Source organism: Equus przewalskii, chromosome 30, assembly GCF_037783145.1.
Source record: "Equus przewalskii isolate Varuska chromosome 30, EquPr2, whole genome shotgun sequence".
Taxonomy (NCBI): domain Eukaryota; kingdom Metazoa; phylum Chordata; class Mammalia; order Perissodactyla; family Equidae; genus Equus; species Equus przewalskii.
In genome coordinates, this window is record NC_091860.1 from 13,937,952 (window position 1) to 13,962,583 (window position 24,632).

Sequence of the window (24,632 nt, forward strand, 5' to 3'; positions counted from 1 at the left end):
GTATGAACCCAAACAACTGACATAGGATTTTTCTTTCTTTTTATATTCAGCAAACATAAAAAAAGGTTTTGTTTCTTTTTAAAGGCGAGAAAACTAGAAGTTAGAAAGTTATTCAATGTTGAAGTAGATTGTTAATTTTATTCTTTATACAAGAAGCGTAACTGATAACTAATGAAAAATTTATACGAAAGCTTCTGATTTTGAGTTGTAAAGTTTAGTACACTAAGTAGTTTGAAAGGAGAATGGGATATTATTTTTCCTTTTCTAACACAATTTTAGTGCCAGCATCCACATTTACTATGTGAATTTTTAGTCTCTCTTTTCTTTTTTGGTGAGGAAGATTAGGCCTGAGCTAACATCTGTTGCCAATCTTCCTTTATTTCCCTCCCCCGCCAAAGCCCCAGTATATAGTTGTAAGTCCCTCCTAGTTCTATGTGGGGTGCTGCCATTGCATGGCTTGATGAGCAGTGTGTAGGTCTGTGCCCAAGATCTGAACTGGCAAACGCTGGGCTGCTGAAGCAGAGCATACGAATTTAACTACTCAGCCATGGGGCTGGCCCCAGGATGGTATTTTTCTTATAACTCATAACTGGGTCAATTAACATAGATGATTAGTTATGAGGTCAATGGTTTAGATTTTAAGCCCTTGAAGGCTAGTATTTTCCTAGAGTGAATTTATGTTACTTTAATGGACTGTACCTTATCGCCAACTTTTCTCAACCAGTAACTCCGATGCATTCCCGAGTAATCGTGGGTCAGTAGCATTATCTTTACAGCAAAGATCAAATATGTCAGAGGAAGTGATAGAGCAATAACACCTATTTTCCTTCTAATACCTAACACATTTCTGAGTGCTTTATTCGTTTTGGAACACTTTGACATACCCAGTCTAATTAGATCCTCTGAACAGCCTCTCTTCAGGGAAAGTTTTTCTATAAGGAATTATACTTTCATGAGAAAAATGTACGGAAAATTACCTCTTGGTCCTTTCTCATCTCCAAATGTGTGGTTTGTCTTCCAGCTGGTTTTGCTTTATTTTTCCACCTAAGAGAAGAACTTCAAAGGTTGATCTCTTCTTTTTATCCTCATTTTTTTAGCCACAGTCACTTAAAGAAACAAATACATCCCAGACCAGTAATTACTTGTGCATGGCAGGTATAAGAGTTGTGGTTGTACCATGGTATTGTCTAAAGGGGAGCTTTGGGAAGGGACCTCCAATGAAAGAATGAACACGTACGACTTCTTGTTGGAAACAGAGATGAAGAATCCAGCAAATAATTTCTGAAGATCCTTCTTTTGTGAAATCTCTTTTTCCCATTCCTTTCTTTGCAATCCCACTGTGTTCAGACCTTTATCCCACCTGGATTATTGCAGGAACTTCCTAATTGGCCTTCTCTCCTTCCAGTTCTTTCTGCTTCTTCCATTGTATCTTAAACACTGTCATCAGATGAGTCTTTCTAAAATATGTCTTTCGTCAAGACTCTAATTATGACCCACTAAAAACTTTCCTTGGACCTCCACTTTGAGTCAGATAAAGTCTAATCTAAGCTCCTTAATTCTGACCCTAAGGACCCTCCACAATCTACTCCTAAATTATTTTTCATCTTATATTTCACTGCCCTTCAATGCTATTGTTCCATTTCTTTTAGGCCTGGCTACGTACTCTGTTCTGGGCTTTTGCATAAGTCGTTCCTCTCGTTTGGAACAATTCATACTGTCTGTAGATGACATCCCCACCCCCCGATCTTAGACACACAGTCAGACCCTGGCCACAGCGGTCTTTCTTGTCTCTGAATCATGATGGTGCTTTGTATCATAGTACTGTTATCTGTACCACTTGTTTCACACATCACAGTCCACGTTTTTGTTTTAATTAACATTTAACGTGGTATGTGTTTTAACCTTTCCAACTACTGTCATGAAGATGAAGATCATCCATGTCTTTTTCAGTGTATGTTTTGTATCTCCAAGAATGCATATCATGGCGCTTTGCACTTTGCCTTTCGTCACATCCTTAATTTCGGCCCTCCTTCTGTTGCTTGGGTTGTGGGGATAGTCTTTTGACTCTTCTCGCCTGCCACAGCACTGCCTCTTCTCCCTCCTAAGCTCTTCTTATGGTTTCTTGCAAAGTTCCTAAAGTGCACATGTGATCATGTCACTCTCTCCCTTAAAATCTGTCAGTGACTTCCATTACCTTCGGGATAAAATACAAAACCTTTAGCATGGAATGTGAGGCTGTCCCTAGTTTAGTGCCAGCTGAGGTCTCCAGCCTGGGTGTCCGCCTTGGACCTGAGCCCTGCCCACTTCAGACTTCTGCCTGGAAGGGCTTTTGTACCCTCTTCCTTCCTTCCTCTCCCTCCTCGTCCTTGGCCTTACTCTTCCTCTCACCACCTGGCACTCTGGTTCCATGACTGCGTGGTGAGTTGTCTTCCTTCTACTCTGAACTCTCTGAAGATTCGGGCTGTGTCTTTTTCTCTGTAGCCCCAGGGCCTAGCATGCAGCCAAATTTGATAAACGAATGAATTGACTTCTTTTACCAACAACGCTTCTTCCCTTTGCTTCTCGGTGTGCCCAAGGCTGCTGGCTCTGGGATGCCTCACGCAGGACTGCCCCTGATAAACACACCCATTTTGATACTTTGAAGAGTGAATCTCTCTAGCCTTGCTGAATTTCATCTTATGATGGAGATCGTTACAAGGAGTTCTAATCTTTCTAGGTTTCTTTTAATCAACCATCTCTTAAGATCTGTGTCATTATCACTCTGACTTTCTTCCTTAAAATGCCCAGATCTTTCCTCTATTCTCTAGCACAAAGTAGTTACCTAATAAATATTTGTTCAGTAAATGACTGAGTTCTTTTAAGGGTGTTGTTTCCTCAAGGAAAATTTTTTTTTTCTTTTTCAGAAGAGTTTGCCTTTCCATCCACTTCTCAGCCTAGGCGGATAAAATCTTTCTTAGGATATGCGCTACAGTAGAGTAGAGAACTAACCTATCTTTTGAACACACAATTGCTAATGTCTAGAATAGTGCTCAACATATGGCAGATGCTCTGTAAATGTGTCGAGTAAATGAATGAGGCAGTAATACTCAAAATATTGACTGATTTTACGCATTCTTCCTCTTGAAACCTCTCTTTGCAAGAGAGTTCTTAGCTTCTAAAATTGCTTTGAATTTGTCATTTCTTTTGTGCTGCTTGACAAACACCTATCTTTCACTTTCTATTTTGACTTAAATATGCAGTGATTTCTATAGTTTTATCAAAAAGATTGTAGCAGCATTCTCTCAGTAAAGCAGGACCAGGCTTTCTAATGTGGCATCTACGAATTTCATTATATAGGAAATGCCAGGACTCCCCCTGGTTTAAAATGTCATATCCAGGGAATTCTCTTTGGTGTCTAAGTTTCTGAAAATAATAGGGCTTGCATTAGTCTGTGCCGGCTGCCGTCACAGTATACCACAAGCTGTGTGGATTAAACATCAGAAACTTATTTTCTTACAGTTCTAGAGACTGGAAGTCCCAGATCAAGGTCCAGTAGGGTTAGTTTCTGGTGAGAGCTCTCTTCCCAGCTTGCAGATGGCTGCTTTCTTGCTGTGTCCTCACACGGCCTTTCCTCGGTTCACGTGCATGAGAGAGAGAGAGACCTCAGGTGTCTCTTCCTCTTCTTGTCAGAACATCAGTTCAATAGGATCAGGGCCCCACCCTTGTGACCTCACTTAACTGTAATTACTTTCTTAAAGGCTCCACCTCTAAATACAGTCATACCAGGGGTTAGGTCTTCAAGATATGAATATTAGGGGGACCCATTTCATTCTATAACACGGCTAACTGAGAAATGGTCTGCGTACATGACAGGGTAATTTTGAGATAAGTAACGTACATTTTGCGATTGTAAGTTACTAGGATAAGCCAGTTTCTTTAGTGGAGGTAGATGACACCACGTGGTGCCATTCCAGGAAAACTTCGACAATCAGTTTTTTTTTTTCCTATTTTCAAACTGAACAATCTTAACTAAAATAAAATTTCCTTCTAGGTCCTATTTCCAATCCTTAATTGGACCTTTCAAGCCTTTTTATATTTGTGGTTTTGAGCCATAGTCATTTATAGAAACAAGGATAACTTACAGTAGTAATTATGTTTTTAAGTTTTCCAGGTCTCAATTGAATTATGGGGTTTAGACGGTAGATTTCAGGGCAGGCCCAGTGACGTAGTGGTTAAGTTCACACTCTCTGCTTTGGTGGCCCGGGGTTGGCAGGTTTGGATCCCTGGTGTAGACCTACACGCCACCTATCAAGCCATGCTGTGGCAGTATCTCACATATAAAGTAGAAGAAGATGGGCACAGATTTTAGCTCAGGGCCAATTTTCCTCACACACGCAAAACAAAAACAATATAGATTTCACGTGTTCTGTGCTGGCAGTTTGGCCTGGGCAGATGTGAAGAGCAAGGAGGGCCGAGATGTGACCATAGAAAAGAAATATTCCTATGCTACAGGGAAAGTCTAATAAAGGCTAACTTTAAAAAAAAAGTCTCAATTTCCAGTGCATTGTACAGATTTAAAATTTTAAAAAGATCTGAATTTTCTTCCAGATTTTCTTATACCTTTTGGAACATACCTACGCTAAGTGCATACTGAATGTTAAAGAAAAGCCAGAAATCTTACATATGCATTTGTGGAGTCCCCAGATGTGACTATCGTTAATAATTATGCCACATCATTATAATTTCAAGGGATTTTTGGAGGTAGGTTTAAAACCTGTTGTTTTTTCACTTAATAAGTGGAATAGTCAAATGACGTTTTAGCTTATTAGGAGGACATGAATCAAGGAAGATATTATACAGAGACTTAATTAAAACCCGTTGGTAACTCCAGCCAAGTTTGTACAATTAAAGAAGATTGCATGATTGGAAGTTAGAAGCAAGAATGTCTTTTTATTTTGAGTCTATGCAGATATGTTCTCTAATTTGCATTTCATTTTCCTAGAAGAATTATGTCATGAAAATTGCTTTTCTTTTGTTTTTGCTCGTACTTTCTGGTTTACCTTTCTTTTCTTTCACCATCGTCGAGGCTGCTTTGTGGCCTTTTTCTCTTCTGTACAGAATCATATACAAGGCTGCCTGTAAAAGGATGGCTTTAAACTTCCGTTTGAAGGACCTGTTGCTTTTGTGAAATGTCCCCAGGTTTGGTTCCAAGGACAAGAATCAAGAAGTTAGGATCATTTTTTTGTTTGCTCATATTTATGATTGAGTTTTCCTCTTGTGGCTATATTGACTGTAACGAAGTCAACTTTTAATTTGTAATTTGCTTTTGTATCATTGCATTCTTAGAATTACAAAAGTGTCAGAATTTGCCTGAATTTGGCGAACTGTTTAAAAGAGTATAGTAGAAAAAAGAAGAAAAGACGAAAACCTTAAAAAATCATTCCATTCTTAACACTTGTTATTTTTTTTTAGATTTTTTTTTCCTTTTTCTCCCCAAAGCCCCCCAGTACATAGTTGTATATTCTTCATTGTGGGTCCTTCTAATTGTGGCATGTGGGATGCTGCCTCAGCATGGTTTGATGAGCAGTGTCATGTCCGCCCCGGGGATTCGAAGCAACGAAACCCTGGGCCACCTGCAGCGGAGCGCGTGAACTTAACCACTCGGCCACGGGGCCAGCCCATTAACACTTGTTATTTTTGATAGAGAGAATTGATTTCCCCAGAACAAATTGATTTCAGTATTTACTTTGGTTGTGTAATTATGAGGCCTTTGAAGGCAAGTGCATTTCTTGTTCATGTTTGAATCCTGTGGAACATGGTGCTTTGACTATAAAGAGTAAGATAGAAGTTGCCTTCATAGTTATGTGTGCATCTCTGTTTGTTCATTCAGCACTTGCTGTGGACATCTTGCGTTACACCAGGCCCTGTAGATTGCAGAAAGAGTGAGAAACCACTTTTGCTTGCGTTTGTGCTTGTGTGAAGATGCATGAAGTGGCTGGGAAAGGCTTTCTTGGAGAAGGAGAGCCTTAGTGCAATGGAAAGGCATTGGAAAAGCATATGGAAAGGCATATCTGAGGGAGAAGATGGCTTTGCAAGGAGCAAAGGAAGGAAGGAATATGATAATGTTAGGAACACTCAAGTCTACATGTTAGGGTGCAGAGAGAGACACCATTACTGAAATGTAGACTGAGGCAAGATTATTAAAAGAGTAACATCATATTTTCAAGTGTGTGTATTTTCACTATCTATAAATCCCCCCCAAATTCTCTAAAAGAAACCACTTTTGAAAACAATTACTGACTAAATGCACTTTATTGAGTGTTTACTATGTGCCAGGCACTTTGCTAGGAGGTGGGGGATATGACGAGGAATAAAGTAGATATGACCCCTGACCTCACAGAGCTTGCCATATACCCTCTAATAACTATATAACCTCTAGTTGCCCATTGTGCTAAATGCTTGATAGACAGAACACTGGGTTAATATCACAGGGGTAACTGACCAGGTTTGAGAACTGAAGGAATTGAACCTTTGCCATCACTATTTTAAAATAATTTTTGAAGAATTTTTCTGAGTCATTTTTTTTGAATAGTGATTGATCCTGTTTATTTCTATAATAGGTGCTGTCAATTTTGTTCTTAAGTTTGCCTGTCTCCCTACATCTGTTTTCTCTGTTCTCTGTTGGTTTGTCAGTATGGGTTTCCAGAAAATTATCATTCAAATTAACCAAACGATAGTATTATATGTAAACTGTAAAAAATTCTCATTTGTAGAAGAGTATCAATCAGTTTATTAATTTCAGGATGGTTAAAAAGATTAAATATTTGTATAGATTTAAAAATTCAAACATATGTTCTTTCTGTTTTGGTTTTCAATGCTTAAGAAGTTGAAAGATTTTGAAAGCAAAACTGTGGCCATTTTTTTCATCTCTTTCCTACCCCTAGCCCCTGTAGTGATAGTTTCAAATTAAAAATTTTTCAGGACTGGGTCCAAAATATTGAGAAAACATTTTACCTTTTAAAAACATCATGTATCTGAAAGAGCCGTGTATGCACATGTGATGTGTATGTTTTGTGTACACATGTGGAGTGCACATACGTGGTTAAGTAGGGAACTACTGGAAGGAAATGATAAACATTGGTTAGTGCTGTTTAGTTTCCACCTTCGGTGTTCTTGGCCCGGTCTGTGCTGACAACGAACCTCTGGGACGTCCCCTCATTGCTGTGGGGTCTTTTCCTGCCAAATATTGTTCTCTTGCAAGATTAAATAGCTGAATCAGTGTGGCCCGAATCTTGAGCCTGCTGAGAATATTAAGACTCCTGCAGGTTGTAATACAGATTAGCTGGGGAGAGCGCTGTTGGAAAAATAAAGTGAGTTTCTCTAAACGAATTTAACAACTGCTGAGAACCTTTTTGTGTCCTCCAGCATGAGTGTGTGTGCTGGTACTTAACCATTTATTTCCCTTATTTTCTCCAAAAGTTGCTCCAGTCCACCCCTGGGCATTTATTGTAAACATTTTCCTAACTGCATTTCACATTTATGTTTTGCCAGATAAGACGTTTGACATGTTAAATTACTAAGTACTGGGAAGGGTAAGTCAATATTTATTTAAGGAGGAAAACCATTTTTTGTACTTATAAAATTAATTTAATGTCGCTTGTACAATTAAATAAACCACACCCCTGGGTTATTTAGAGAAAACTGATTCGCATATTGCATTCTGATCACAGGCTTTATGTTAGAGGTCAAAAAATTGTGAACTATTTAGCAAGAGGCAGGAAAGATGGCTGAAATTATTTACATTGCTTCCAACCTCTGTTGCATTACCATTTCTGCTTCTAGGGTTGGATTATAACATTTGAAGGTTCTAAATTCTGCAAAGATTATGGTGCTTCCCCTTAAGTGAAATAAATTTAAAAATCAAAACAACGATGCTAAACTCTAAGGCATAGAACACACAGATAACCTGAAAATAATTAGTAGTTTGTTAGATTTTCTGATTCTGGGCTTCTGGGTGGGTTCACTGAACTCTTCTATTTTGGGGGCCCCTTACCTCGCTTATGTACGAAGCATGTGCCCACTCTGCTTATGAGACAGTCCTCCCATCTGCTTCTTACATATTACCCATTTGTCTCCTGACACCTTGTGTATGTGTGTGTGTGTGTGTGTTTCTCAGCACAAGTGTCTGTGACTGCGGTTTGTAAATGGCAAAGCACGACACAACTGTAACACTATTAAACTGATCAGTGCTGTGTTTACTTTTGCAGATTGCTTCTTGGATTATTACAATAATATCTTTAAAAGATAAATAATTAATTAAGTCGTTGTTTTTTAACTTGTTTGGCAGGTTTGAGCCTGCCCTCATGAAATAGCCTGTATTTTGCTGTTACCCTTTATGGGAATGTTAGACAAAGCCCCACCTGACCTCAAGCCTGTGTTTTCTGAATACTTTGGAAGTTAGCTTTTGACTCTACCACCCCATCTGTAAAAGAATTGGGCTAGAATTGAGGTCTCGTGACCTCTAGCCTGGTTGGCCCTTCTCTTTGGAGGTGTGACTCTTTGAGTGACGGTGGTGGGCATTGTTGACATTTGCATTCAGAAATGGACTTTCAAAGTACATTAAAAAAAAAAGGATTTCTAGGTATTAAACTGTAACTTCTCTAAAATATTAATGGCTGAAAAAAATGGTTAGTTCGAGTAGACAGAATATTAATGTGTTGTCCTTAGTAAATGCCGTCGGGATTTCCATGCCTGGGATCCCTGATTTCAGTCTAACATGACAATTATAGCCTTCTTTTAAGTTGTGAAATATATCACACATACAAAACCGTATATAGAAACTTATGTACAGTTTAAAGAAGAGTAATAAAATGGGCACCTAGGTACCTACCACCCAGCTTAAGAAAAAGAGCGTTTTGGAAGCCTTTGAAGGTTGCCATGTTTCCCTTAGGTTTACACTATCTACCAGCAACACAGGGGCCACAGCATCTTGAAAACACAGATTTTCATAGTGAAAATATGAAATGATGCTCTGAAAATCCAGTCGTCATGTATGGAAACAATATAGGGGTTTTGGGGAAAACCTGACTGGCTTCCTGCACCATTAAAGTTCACGCAGTCTCAAGGGCTTGTCCTCATTTAGCTGTTCAGGACTCAGGCATGAGCATGTCAGTCATTGTGTCACTGTGCCCCCCTGTTTGTACTTAGATGACACCTACTCCCTGAATGGAGGACAGAGATGGGAACAGATGCTCGTGAAGGGCTCACTGTGTGCTGGGCACAAGCTTTCATTTGCTTTTCTCAACAATCCCTAGAAATAGTCGTCATTATCCTCATGTCACAGATGAAACAAGCTCAGAGAGGGTAGCTAAATTGCCTTCCTGCATGCAACCCGTAAAGAGCAGAACTGGGGTTTGAGTGCAGGTTCTTCCTGACTTCAAAATGCAGGATTTTCCTCCTCCGCCAGAATTTTGGAATCGTTGCATATATGTTAAATCTGGAGTCCTTGTGCCGTAGAGTGAATAGCAAAGCTATTAGCTTCTTTTTGTTGGTGCAGAAGTCCACATATCCTTCACTGGCATTTTGGAGGTCACATAGTGACATTGGGTCTGAATTTAGAAGTTTCAAATTTCTTTTCCCTGGGAACAGAGCTTTGTCACCCATGAGTAGAATCTCTTATTCAGATCTTCCTCTGTGTGCTGGGATGCAGGCGGGCTCTGCATCTCCCCAGACAGTGTGAGCACGGGATTTATTCATGTGATGCTTGATGTTAAATTGTAATGCATATTCCATTTCAGGATAGACTTACCTTTCTTGTTCTACCCCCTTCTGAAGCTGCCTGCTCTGTGCTTGGCACTGTGCTAGGAGCTGAGGATGCAGGATCTAAGCACAGTTCTCTCTCAGCCCAGAACACACAGCGCAGCCTGGTGAGTGTGTTAGGAGAGAGATGAGGTTTCAGGGGTTCGGCTTGTACAGAGCACTAGCCCTAGCTGGGGTTGGGTGATGGTCACAGATCTGGCTTACAGAAGAAGGTGACATGAGATGAGTTTCTAAGAATGAATAAAGGTAGAGGCAAATGAAGAAGGGGTGATGGTGAATGGTGGGTGGTGAAGAACCTCCCACATATACACAAGGAACCACATATATGAGGAGTCCAGAACTAAACTGCATGGCATGTTTGAGGTACTGCAAATACTAATTTTATCCTGAAGATTTTGGGGAGTGACCAAAAGATATTTTTCAGTAAGGGAATGACACCAATTTTAGGGTCATTGTCTAAATGTTGGGAGTGGTTTATCCAGTTCTGTTGTCAACTTGGCCCTTCTACGCGTTGGATTTCACTGTAATGGTTACCGTGGGAACTTGAGGCTCCTTATTTCTGGCTGCTGAGCCTGGGATGATTATGGCACTAGTACTTGTAGGGGGTCTACTTTTGGCGAATAAAAGGAAAAAATCATGATTTCTTGTATCTCTGTACTTGTAAGCTACGTCAATTAAAAAAAGAACTTAAGCAGTTTTATTGCATGGATTTAGAGTTGAATGACAAATGTTGAGCACAGGTGTCTGTATGGTATGTAAATAGGGCAGTAGTGTGTTCACGCCCCAACTGTGATACAAGCCTGGGATGGTTAGTCTCAGACACAATGTCAGGTTGGCAGGTCTGAGGGTGTAAACCCGTATAAATATGTATGTCTTTAGCATTGCATGCAAATGCTACTTCAATTCCATAGAAATATAGAGAGAAAAATCTCAGTTAACTGAAATTTCTGCAATGAAAGGTGTTGTGATAAACTTATTTGTTATGTTATAATAAAGGTTAAGCCTAAACTGTTGTTGATCTTATTAACAACGTTTCCAAAAGTTAGATGACAAGCTGGGATGCAGCTAACCTTGACTCCAAAACGTAGCTGCCTCTTGCCTACTAAACAGCCAGAGATCATGGACATCCATCTGCACGGATCACTGTGCAGTGCATACTCATGGTCCAAGAGATGACCCAGGGTCCCTTTTATCTTCAGGACACTGTCTGGCAATAATCTTTTTTTGGCAACTTATGAGAATGCTTGTTTGAGATTATTTACCTTTAACTCCTCAAATCAGAATGCAAGGGAACAAAATCCTAGTAGTTGAGTAGTTTTGAATGATTTAGTTTTATGTGTGTAAGGAATTGAGGACTGGATCGTAGTTAAAAGCAAAGGAAGTTAGTTTTGAATTGAAGCAAGATAAGTGGGTAAGAAATGAGAAATAACTTCCTACAATATGTGGATTACATGATAAAGTCCTGAGGTTCTTTTGACTTTTCAAATGACCTATTTCAGCAGAGCATTCGATCTCAATCATTATTGCTGCTTTTCTCTACATCTCCAATGGGAGTGATACTATTTGATGCTTGTTTTAAGTTGAGAGGATCAATGAAAGCATGATGGAAAGGCCCTTTGTATGATGCATAGGGAAGGCCATGTCAAATAAAAATATGAGATCGAACTCTCTCAATGGGGAGGGGTACATGGAGGGATGATTGGTTTTTATTTTGGATTTCTACAATTTTATTAAAATGTGATTGAGAAATCAGGGAAAACAGTGTAGTGTGGCTTGGGAGAGTCAGGGAAATGCGTGTGCCCTGATGTAGGGGAGGGAAAGCCAAGTGTCCCTCATTGGGCTGCTCTGCATGTGGCAGATGCTCTCTTAAATCCCTCCAGATCACGCTGGGAAAGCCAAGTGGTGGTAATTGTTGCTGAGGATCGTGAAATGTTATAGTTTGAAATGGGGATTCATATCAGGCAAAAGGGGTATGTTTTATGAAAAGTTTAGTTTTCTTCTTACTTATGGTTTTGTTCTTTTAAGGAATATTTGTGATGAATTGATGTTTATGGCCCTGAAAAAGAGTCAACCGAACCTTATTCATAAGGGGGGAGAATGTTCAAGTCTGTTGAACGGTGTTGGATTACAAGGTCATTTTGAAGGACAGATTAGGCAATCATTAGAACAGGCAGAAATTAAGCCATAATGAATGGTAATCCTAAAGAAAATTAAAACACAGAAAACACTGCATTATTTATTTGGATTCAATGGGACTGTGCCAAGGAGGAGGCAGCTGGCTTTCTGCTTTTTAGAATGTTTGTAGACTGGAGAGGAAGCTGTCAGTCAGGTTTAAGCTCTCACATAACTCTGGCTCTTAGGCAAGATCTAACTGTAAAGTCAAGTGGGGAATAGACTCGGTTAACTATGTGACTCAGGACAGAAGCCGCATGGGCCACGGTGACATGTAGACCTGAGCTTGGCTTCTGCCCGTACCAGTTTCATCATCACCATCCTCCTGCTGGGGTTCTTTCCTCAGCACACTTCTTTGGGCCTTGAGAGCTGATTTTGCAGGCAGACGAGACCTGGGTTCAAATGCCAGCATCTCCTTTTATCACCTCTATTACTCTATGAAATAGAGTAATAAAGAATTTCTGCTTCATTCACTTCATTGTATCTAAATTTCCACCCATGTAAAATGGAAATAAAAAAATACTTTCTGGATTATTATGAGAATTAAATATTAGCTCTTATAATGTCATTAAATCACTTGGCATAGTGCTCAATAACTGATAATTTTGTTAATATTGTGGAATGAGCTGAAAATTGAGACAAGATCTTGGCATGACAGTGTTTTAAAGAGTGACTTCATTTTGTATTTCTAGAAATAGTGGCAGCATTTCCAATCTTCAAATTTATTACCATTTATAACAATCTATTTAGACATCCTACAAGTAACATTATTTTGATTACTGTCACTCCTAGTTTTATATAGAACATCTTCATTAAACAAGGTTGCAACATTTTCCTGGGAGCTAATGTCCATTGTAGAATTTTCACTGATGAAAGTAGAAGTCGGTCCTTTTAATGAGAATAAGCATACTGACTTAATGATTCTCATGTAGTCAAGGTGAAAAAAATTCTTCTCATTAATGCAGCTTGGCACAACATGTATTATTCTAAGTTCACAAATGAATTGTTTCCCAATTTAGGCTCAGGATCCTAAGATTTTTAGACAATTCTCTAATGATGTTTTGCTTTCTCACAAGCATTGTGATAAATATCAGGGTTATTTAAATGCCAGCTTTTAATAGGATGGAGAAAATGGATGGAGGCTGGAGGAGAACCTATATTCTGCTGGAATTCTGTATTTTAACTTAAAAGGGTAGAAGCTAATATTTAAATTCTGCTTCTGCTTCATTAAAAGGCACAGATTCAGTATTTGATCTGAAGGAGATCTGTCAGTGTCCATGGCGATATCCAGGCGGTGTAGATATTTTAAGGCACATCACCTGGGTGGGCTTGCTCCCTGGGGGTGCCCCCAGTTCCGTTAGCTGTGTACTTCGTGCAGTACGTAGCGACTTCAATAAAGAGATGCTGATAATCATCTCCATATTAGTATTACTTGTCCGCTCTCAGTGGCCATTTGTCATGTTTAGCACAGTCTTGGCAGATTCAAAATTTCCGTCATTTTTCATCCAGAAACGAATTCATTTTGTGATCTTTGCTAGAGATACCCATGTAGTGTATTACACAAAATCCACGTCTGAGGGGGGATAGTAGATGCTTCCTCGGGTTGACTTTTATAGCACTTACTGCCCTGTGTCGAAGGACTGATTTAGTCTTCCTTCTCCCCAGCCAGACTGTGGTTTCTTGAGCTCAGAGAATATTTTTAACTTCAGCACCAGACATGGTGCCTGGCATATATTAGCATCGAATACATGTTTTAATGAGTAAATAAAATTGTGTGGCACTTCGTTTCACCGATGCACAGCGTGTCAGTTTATTTCCAGATTCCTTTCCCCTCAGACTCTTGGGAGGCCCTGACCTATCTTGCCACACTGCTAGATCTCTCCTCCCATTTGGTGGCAATTTCCTGGCAGAGGTGTCTTGCAATGTCTTAAAATTTTTTCCGTTAAGGAAATAATATGTATGTTGTATGCGCTATGGTTGTGCCTTTTATGAGTGAGAATAGGTTAACTGCTGAAGTAAACAGTTCTCAGATCTGAGCACAATAAAGGTTTATTTGTCTCTCACATAATAGGACAATGCCTGTTGGTAGCAGAGATGGGAAGTTTAAGGGCTCTGCTCCAGGCAGTCATTCAGTGATCTAGGCTCTTTCTATCTGGTGTCTCTGCTCTGTTCTGGGTCTTGGCGTTCTCCACTGGATGAGCCACGTCTGACATGCAGTCGGTCAGAGAGAGGAACCACAGTGGATCTGGGTCTGGAAGCTGTGTACGTCACACTCATCCATATTCCTCAGGCCAGAATTCAGTCGTGTGGCCTTGCTTGACTAGAGGGGGCTCAGAATGTAGAGTAGTGATGTGCCAAGGAGGAAGACAAAAAGTGAGTATTGGTGGCCGTGGTCAGTCCCTGCCATCTACCCTTTTATCAAAAGTGTACCCTTCTGTGCAAGTGAGAAATGGTTCCCAACGATTTGTGTGTCCTCTCAGCCTCTAAGATGCTTGTCACGTTCTCGTAAGAGCTGAATTTGAATTTCAGGGAGAAGTAGGCACTCTCTGTAACAGAAGGAATACTTTGGCTTGAGAACTCTTTTTCCCTCTCCTTTGTTTTGATTGTAGACCTGTCTCTTAAGTCTGGCTCCATCACAGCTGAGACTGATGTCCAGTCTAAAGTGGGCAATGAGTCCTTGCAATGACATGCTAAAGAGGGTACAAAAAGTTCAAGTGTAAAATGTGGGTTGATTTTTCTTCAGAGTTAATGAAAAATATTTTTAAGTCAATCTGTACTGTCACAGAAAGTACAGAAGTTAAAAAAAAGTGAAACTTATAATGTACCCAGCCGGCCATGCACTGAACTGAGAAGCTCCCTGTGGTCACAGGGAAATTACTTCCTAAACACCTGTCTCCCAAGATAAGAACTTTACCCTATGCCCATTGGAAAACTGGAGCTGGATGGCGGACAGGAGCCAACTGCCAATTGTCAGTTGTGTTGTATCCAAATTTAGTAAACGTTGGGGCTTTACTGTATTTTCTTTTGTAATTTTTAAATGTTTACCCTTACCTGCTACTCCTGAGAATGAATCAGACATGTAATGTAATGGTATACAGATAAGTTTTGAGGATGTCTTTTGAAAATTACTTTTGAGTCATATTCTTTGTGAAAAAGCTAGTTTTTGAGGTGACTTTAAAAAATCAGCACTTTCTTTTGGAGTCGTAGGTAACAATTTATAAATTTACTCTAAAAAATCTTAATAAATTTTCAGACTAGGAGAAATGCATGCAAATAGTGAATTATGCATAATCTAAAGGCTTCAAAAAGTTTGTGGAACTTCCCAGTTTCTGTCTACGAATGGTAAACACATTGAGAGAATCTGGCCTGTTTCAATGGACTGTACATTTTTTTCTGTCGTGCAAACTTGTGCGTGTATTTTATGAAGTGTTAATATGGTTAGTATCTAATGTTCCTAATTTATGCAATTGGATATTTCATAAATGGGTTTTCTGCATGCAGGCATTTGTAGACATTAATATTTATGCAAGTATTCAAATCACTGCGAGGGCATCTGTCTGAGAATGTGATAAAAATATGCATATGCATGAACATTTGTACCAGGGGACGAGTCCCCAAAGTTGGTGACTGCTGAAGTTACAGTTTTCAACTTTTGTGCTTTTCGCAAAATTTCCTTGACTAGAAAAGGGATGCAGAGAAATAGCACAAGCACGGATATTGACAAATAAAATGATTTTATTTAACTGTGTTGAATAGGTGTGAATGACAAGTCTTTATTGGCAATATGAGTTTTAGAAAACGGAGTGTTTTAGAATATGTAGCAGTTTTCACAAAGCGCATTTATTCTAGTATATTGCCAATACAAAGAACATACGGTTAGTAATGAAATAATTTTTGTCAGAAATATTTCATTTCTTTACTACTTCTTGATTTATTTTGGCTTGATTTTGACTCCTAGAAATAATTAACTTAGTACGGGGCTTCCTTTGCTGCTTTTCAGGATGTGTATAAGAATGTAAAGGATGATGGAATGGGGCATGGGGTTGGGTAGGAAGGAAGGTTCTGGTTTCAAGTGCTTCATGGTCACTGTTGATATTCTTGCCCATGTCATCTCAGATGCTTCTGGCTTCTGGAATCTTTTCCAGGCTGGAAAGCCTGCGTGTCTGGGGGCCAGCCTGCTTCAGCAAGCTCAGGAGCCTCCCGTAGGAGACCTGGACATTTTTGGGGCCCCACCGTGGAGCACAGGGGTTGAGAGGCCTCCCTGCTTGGTGACCTACTGACCCCCCACCTGCATCTTTGTTAGTCTAGAGGAAAATCTCTCTTTGATCTCTTTATACTTCTGATCCTGCTTTGTCTATTTATTAGGCTCAACGGGCAAAGTGTTTCTCTTCATTTATAAACTTACTTATTGGTAAATTTCCAGTCCCCCATGTTAACAGTTCATGATAGGACAAGAATAAACAGAGTAGATTCTGAAATACCAGTTTTTCAGTTAAAAGATCTGTGAAAGATTCCTTTTTTTGCATTCCATTGCTGAGGAATTTAAAATCTCTCAGTTGTTTGGAAGGGATGGGGAATTGGGGTGTGTTTTGTCATGCTCAAGCAGCATCTTCCCAGTGAAATTTTGGTTAGCTGATTTTAAGGCGAAATGCCAGGGAATTAATTTTTTTTCTTATGGGAAAGGAAAGGTTGAGAAAATTATGAATGATTTAGGTGTGAATTTGAAAGAAACCCATCGCTCAGAGTTATACTGTCCTTTCTCAAAGCCCACATAGTACTTATTTTCCATGATTAACTGAGATGAAGGTGCAGGTTTTCGTCTCTGCATTTCATGTGTGGAAGGCAAGACTCTCACTATTTATGTGACAGAGATGGCTGGTTAAAATGTCCTAGATCTTTAATGGTCATGGTGTACTGCCTGCTTTGAGTGTTTTCCAGTTACGTCTTTCTAGGCAGGCCAGTGGTGTCCAGATTGGGGCCTGGGTCACATATGCTTCTGTGTGTTGGAGGAGGCTCAGAACCATTGCAAGGAGGATTTTGTCTTTCTTGTTGGTATTTACTTGGTCCACCTCTAAGCAGAGGCCATTTGTTTAGGCTCAAGGCAAAAACGGGTGTCAAGTGTAGAAATTTTGCAGTAGGAAGGAGTTTGGTATGTCGTTGGCCTGGAAAGAAGTCTAGATTGGGCAATGGAGGAAGTGGTATAGGATGCAGGACGAGAGACTAGGCAGGGCCCTGGTAAGAGTTGGGATTTTACTGTTACTACAATGGGAGCCACTGAAAGTTTTAAAGAAGGGATGTAACACGATGTGATTTACATTTTCAAAAAGATTTCCTTGGCTGATGTGTAGAAAAAAATGGATTACATGGGACCAAGAATGAACACAGGGAATAATTCTGGAGGCAGGGAAGATATGGTGGTTTGCACTAAGCTGATGGCAATAGAAATGGAGAAAGAGGACAATTTCAAGTTTTATTTTGGAGGTAGGGCTCCTTCAGCTTCATGCTAGAGAATGAAGTCTTGAGAACGAGGCAGCAGAGAAAACAAAGATGTTTCCTAAATTTTGGTTCTAGCACATGGGTGAATGGTGTGGCCATTTAACTTAGGTGAGGAAGACTAGAGAAGCAAGAAATGGGAGGTAAAAATTCTGTTTGGTTGGATATGGACATCCAAGTGAAGGTGGCCAATAAGCTGCTCTGTCTACAACATGAAGCTCAGGGGAGAGAGCAGGGAAGGAGGTATGAATGTGAGAGAGTCATCAGCACCTAGGTGGTGTTTTCAGCCCTGAAATTAGCTGAGGTCACCTAGGGTGAAAATAGAGATGAGAAGAGGGGCCAGGACTAAGCTCTAAGCTCTCCAGCCTTTAGAGATCTAATAGAAGAGAAGGAACGAGTGAAGGTGGGTCTAGTGAGATGAATTACGTGAATTCATACCTGGTGAATTAAGGTAAATTAGGAAACAGACACCAAAGAGGCAAGCATTTTTAAAAAGGACAGGGGTCAACTGGCAAATGCTGCTGCGGGGTCCAGTAAGGAGAGGACATTGAGATGCTCATTAACTTTGGCACCGTCAAGGGAGTAGCTGACCTTGGCAGGAGTGGTTTCAGTGGAGTGGTAGGGAGGGAGGTCAGGTTGGAGTGGGAGCTGATGAATTGGAAATAGCGAAGAGAGGTAACTTGTTCAAGAATGAGTTACCTCTGAAGGGCAGCAAAGAAGGGGTTGAAGGTGGAGGTAAATTTAAGATGAAAAGATTTTTGTGCTTGTATTTATCATTTCATTTGTTTGTTTATTTCGTATGGGAACTATAAAGCATATTTGAATGCACACTGATGGAATTGATCCAGTAGTGAGGAGAAATTGGTGATGCAGGAGAGAGGGCTAACAACAGGAGCAGGGAGGTGGGGATGGAATTCAAAGCACAAGCGTAGGGGTTGGCTTTTGATAGGATCCAGGAGTATTTTTTCCATTGCACCAGGAGGGAAAGCAGGAAGTATTTATTTAGTTACAGGTGGGTTTGTGGTTGGTGGCAGGAAGGCGGGAGAGTCACAATGGCTTGCTCCCACTTTCTAGAGATCTGCAGTGTGGGCTCTGCCTTCTCTGCTTTGCTGCTACCTTTCTCTCATTTCCTTTTTCTTAGTGCTTAAGAATTGGTTCTGCACAACTCCAGTCTCAACTCAGTCACACGTCCTGTAAACATCCAAGTCCTCCTGTGGGTGTCTGTAAGCCAGGGTATAGCTGGGTTCAGAGTGATCCTCAGAGTTTTTCTTTTAACTGAACGCTGAGCTGTCTATTACGGTAGCCATGGATGGCCACTGAGTACTTGAAATGTGGCTAGCGCAACTGAAGAATTGAACATTTAATTTTATTTAATTTAAGCTTAAAAACTGATACTTGATCCAGTTATTGGAAAACGTTTACTGTGTTTGAGACAATGTATATATGTAATCTGCTTTTTCAACGACACCAAGTATCTCTGATAAAATTTAGCATCTGGATTGAGATGCGCTGTGAGTATAAATTATACCCTGATTTTGAAGATTTAGCTAAAAAAATATGTAAACTTTCTTGTTAATAATTTTATACCGACCACATGTTGAAATGATAGTAATTTGGATATGTTGAGTTAGACTGTATTGTTAAATTAATTTCACTAGATTTTTAAAAATTTTCTTTTAAAAAGTAGCTACTAGAAAAGTTAAAATTAATGTTTGACTCACGTCATATTTCTATTGGGTGGCATTGTCTTAGAGGCATATTTTAGGTATATCTATTTTACGTAGCTACTTGGTCATGCCTGTCTAGGAGCAATCCATGTCACCACAAGGAGCAGTGACAGTTTAGGAAATGTGGCCTCAGAGGGTTGATGCTACTTGTGTGTGGATTCAGGCTGCAAAACTGGGATTTGAACCCTGGCTCTCTGGCTGCCTGCAGGCTGTGCCCTGGACCATGCGCCACATGGAAGTCATTTTGTGCATTCTCTCACTCGAGTTATTCTGTGTTTACACTGGCAAATGATATTTACATGGACACTTAAAGGACAGAATTTGGTTTTTAACTGAAGCAGTTGAAATGACGACTCTCAGAGGATGGTTTTAATGTACTGTGAGTGACTTTGCTTTGATTTGACTGAGGATACACAGTTTATAGTTAGCCCTCTCCCTGTCCTTGAACTCAAGGGCTAACAGTCAACTCTTTCATGTTTCTTGTTTATACGAACGATGACCACCGTCTGCTCTGTGTTCTGGATCTGCTATCACCGAGGGCTGGTATGCACTTAGTCCATTATTCCATTTTTGATGAAATTCTCCTTTTGTCTTGAGATTGTTAAGCTTGCATTAGGAATCCTTGGGAAGAAAAGACGTATTTATTTTTTATGGGAATAATTTAAAGTTAATATAAATTTTAAAGGGTTACACTGAAGTTTATGATCTACCACAGTGTTCTCTGGGCATCTGGAGGTCAGTGCATCCCAAACAATTCATTATCCCTTTCTTTTCTTCTTCTTCATTCCCTATCTTCTTTAGTGTCATCACCAGACATCTAGTCGCCAAAGTCGGAAACCTCAGTCATCTTCAACTCCTGCTCTCTCATTGCCCCAGCGTCTGGTCATCAGTTGTGTTAAAGTGACTCTCTAAGTCTTTCCGCTCTCTTCCCTTCTTTCTACCCACTGCCACTGCCTGGTTCAGACCTTCCACATCTCTCCCTTTTCTTCTTGCTCCCATTCACTTGTGATTGTTTACTCATTTATCTTTCCCACTCATCTGTGGTCTCTTTCTGGAGAGGGGCCGCTGTCTCTTTTGTCTTTGAGATTTTAGGTCTTAGCTGAGAGCTTGTGCTGTTGACAGGAATATGCATAGATTGTGTTTCTGTCTTCATATGCATTCTTTTCTCCCTCATTCCTGGATACTGTTAGCAAAGCTTACTCAGCGTAACTCTTCAGCTGGAAGCATAGTAGGCAACAGTGCAGCAGGCCCTTGCAGAATGCAAGGTCACATGCTGTACCCGTGTACCTGCTTGGCTCACATGGATCCAACGAAAATTCCTCCTTGGCTGCTCCAGCTAATGAGAGACAGGTTTCTTTCCTGGAGACTAAGTCATATTGTAATATGTGCCCGAAGAACAGAATAGAATAGAAATCCCTAGAATGTGATATCTAATACTCAATAACCTTTGGGACAAACTGTGGATAATTTCCATATCGATGTGTAGGCAGCATTAGGCTTACTGTTTTCGAGCCAAAGCTTGCAATAGGAAACTTAGAAAAAGAAAGAGTAACGAGGGACTCTAAAAGAAGCAGAATTCCATATAATCAAATCACAAGTTTGTTTAAGTCCTCTTTGAAAAACTGGTCAAGTTTCATAAGGATAGCAAAAGAGTCCTATTAATATAAATTATGCCTAAGGCTCCATGTTACCATGTTACTTCAGCAATTACTTTGGATCTCTCTCCAAACAGGATATAATTTCAGAAATGAGTCTGTATCCATCCTGCCCGTGGTGAAAAGGGAGCAGTTATTTCTGTCTGTAATGTAGCAACAAGATGCCAGTAGCTACCCAGGCAACTTTCTGTGCGTCTGATGCAGAGATATTGGTATTTTTATACGGCATATTGGATTTCATAAGCTGTAGAAGGGGAGTTCAGTTAAACAAAATGTTCCTTCCTGCTCTTTCTCAGTTTACTCATGGCAAGTCTCAGAATGGTGGGTACTTGTGTTACAAATACCCGTTTATAAATGACCCATTCCTACAGACAGCTGCCCCCCCACCCCGAGTCCCCCTGCTGAATAAGAGTATTGTGAAAAAGCTCAGAACTTTTGAAGAGTAATTGGACTTATAGCTGGAGAAAAAGAAGAAACTGCCAAAAATATCATCAGTTAGAGGAAGCTCTCTCTGCCTGGATCCTCTGACGTGAGTCAGTAGTCAATATGGGGGCCAGCCCTGTGGCCTGTTGGTTAAATTCAGTGTGCTCTTTGGCAGCCGGCGTTCAGTTCCTGGGTGTGGACCTACACCACTCGTTGGCGGCCATGCTGTGGTGGCAGCTCACATGCAAAATAGAGGAAGACTGGCATGGATGTTAGCTCAGGGCAAATCTTCCTCAGCAAAAAAAAAAAAAAAGAAGAAGAAGTCACTATGGTTGACCCCCAACTCAGATTTCTGTGCTCCTGACAGCTTCTATTCTGCCTTATTTTGTTTTTACAATTTTGTTGTTCTTCCTGGAATTCCAGTAATTGGATTCAACTTATTTAACAAACATCTCCTTTTCTAAGTGTGAGAGTTAAGGACTTGTCAGTAATTCATATAATAATTAGTGTGAATCAGAATGCTTTACTCAAATTAGGGTCAGGGAGGTCAGCCACTCTGAAAGAAGGTAAGTATGTCTGGGGGAGAGAGGAAGCTGGTGCTTCGGAGGGTGGACACTCTGGGAAAGGGGCTGGAGCAGAACCTGTCAGTAGAGAAGGCAAAGGGCTTGGAGCAGCTCTTCATTACGGGCAGGGAAACCTTGGGGTGTGGGATACTGGGTTGCAAGAGGGGAAAGATAAATTTCTGCTCTTTCAGAATGTTCCTGGGAGCCATCCAAATATTGATACAAATCGTACATCCATATGATGGAATATTCTGCAGCCATTCAAGAAACAAGGTAGATTTATGGTTAAAAAGAAAGTGCAAAACAGGCTGGACCGTATGCTGCCATTGCCATACATAAATTTGAAAGGTTATATATGTACATACGTGTGTGTTTGCATGAGTATATGCAGAGAGTGTTTCTGGAAGAAATGTAATGAACAGTAATTTTGGCTGCCTCTGGGAGAGGAGCCTGGGGACTTTTTGTTTTTGCAATTTTTTTGGTACGGTTTGAATTTCTATCTACATTTTTAAAATGTTCGTAAAAAGAACTAGTTAAAAGTCTTCTAAGATTACTTTTACCTTTATTGGGAGAGTTGGCGTGGGGTGGGGGGAGAGGAAGAGGGAAGGGAGGAAATAGGGAAGGGACAGATAATCTCTTTGTCTTTCTTTCTTCTGAGTCACAGAGCTGGGGGCTCTTGTAGCCCAGGACTCCTCTGGCTTTATCATCTCTGCCGGATTATGGTTAAGTAAGCTCTTCTGGGCTGACCTGGAACTGAACTACTATTTATAATCTCTTTCTATGGGGAGCACTCAACAGTGTTCCAGAGAGCATAGTAAACTAAATTGCCTCCACCCCTTCTCTCTCAATTTCATGTGTGTTACTTTAGACTCATTTCAGGAGGCTCTGTTCATCCACATTCTCACTCTTCTCATCAGAAATGACAGAAACACCCTATGTAGTTATGTGTTTGGATACCGCCTGGGTTTTTAGTTTGTTTTGTTTTTTTCCAACAAGATACCATGTTTTGCACTTTCTTTTCCAACTAGCTTATAAGTGTTTCTGAGCAAGGGTTGTCCCTTGTATTTGTTTGCGTGCGGAGTAGAGAGCTATAGGCGTTCAATAAATATGCATTGGATCAGCAGGTTAAGGTGTGGGTGCCTAAGCAGATTGGTCGCTGTAAGCTGTCACAGAGAAAACCTTCATAGCCTCAGAGACACTCTAGGAAGGACTTTAGCACAGGGCTTCTCAACATTGGCACTAGTGACATATTGGGCCAGATAATTCTTTGTTGTGGGCCACCGTCCTGTGCATTATAGGAGGTTTAGCGCATCTGGTCGCTATCTACTAAACACCAATCTGACCTCCCGGGTGGAGCAATCAAAAATGTCTCTAGACGTTGCCAAATGTCCCCATTTGGGGGAAAATTGCCCTAGTTGACAAACCGTGCTTTGGAGTGATACTGGATTTGCTAGTCAGTGTCCAAGAATTGTTCTCTGTTGAGAGAGAAGTCTTCATATGTTGGAGACCTAGAGGTGGGAGCATGGTAAAGCTTCTGAAACCTTACATAGTGCTTTTGTGCAGAATTAGAAAAGGCACCCCTCTGGGCAGATGAATCAGAAAAGGGCCGGAGAAGGAAGTCTGGGCTGGATCATCCTCCAGTTGTCCCCTCCTGTCATTCCTGCTTGGATTTTGGATATGAAGAGTTCCTACGGCCTGGAACTAAGTCCTGAAGTCTACCTGAGTCGGTAGATAACAGGTTCTTGGAGTCAGTACCCATGTGAAAGCATGAATGACAGACTTGACTGGCCCCAACATTAAATCAGCCGTGCTGTGGTCACTTCCCAATAGCATATCAAGAAACCACTTTCCCATTCGTCTGGATAGGAGGTAGATTATGCTTCGCAGAGGCCTTCATCTAACAGACGTTTATTGAGCGTCTACCATGGGCCGGGGGAAAAATGCTCTTCTCACACCCCACCCTTATTTCTGTATGAATCGTTCTGTTTCTGTGCATTTGGTGTAATCATTTCATTTTACATTATTCAGAATCTTTCTTATTAGCACAAGGTCTTCCCCCCCCCCCCAACTTACTTGCTTTCTGAAGGACCAATTATAATTAAAAGGAAGAGGAAGAGCAATCAAAAAGATGGCTAGAATTTTCAGAATAATCCTTAGCTGTGTGTCAGTGCTCCATGGATGCACACACGCTGGGCTGCATTCTGGAGGCCCCCCTCCACTGTTCTTATATTTATGAGTTATCCTATGATGCATGGGCGCATCAGCTGCCAAGGCAGTTTGCAGAATCTCCTTCCCTGGAGGTTTTTAAAAATAGAACTAAATACCCATCTGTCCAGAATGGTTTTGATGCAGTCCTGCTGATTAGAAGGAATAGGCTAGATTTTTTTCTGTCAGGTTCCTTCCAGTCTTGAGTGCTCTTAAATGGATCACCCCACTTTTTGGTGGGGGGGAGGGAGGGATGTGAAGTGGTGCTCTATGAATTTATTGCTGTATCACTGTACACATCCTGGGGAAGTAGAAGAAATTGTGTCTTTCTCATGGTTTTAATGTTTCTGAAGCACTTGGTGCCTTTGGAGCCTCACAACAACCCTGTGGGGTAGGTGGGGCCCTTCTTTGGGACCCTGTGGCACAGAGGGGTCAGCAAGGCACACAGAGTTTCAGTTACTGGCCCAGAGTCACAACCTGGGTGATGCAGAGTGGAGATGCTATTCCTGGCTCTTGTGTCTCCAGGTTCAGGCTCTTTTCTCTGGACTCTCATGCTTCTTTGTGTTTGTGGGTTTTGCTCTCCATACAGTGTCTAG

At 40.7% G+C, this 24,632-nt stretch overlaps 1 protein-coding gene across 3 annotated transcripts in view; it reads left to right on the top strand.

Moving 5' to 3' along the window:
• Nucleotides 1–24,632, top strand: part of NEBL (nebulette) — a 332,430-nt gene that overhangs the window by 179,662 nt on the left and 128,136 nt on the right. The gene's annotated exons all lie outside the window — the stretch shown is intronic.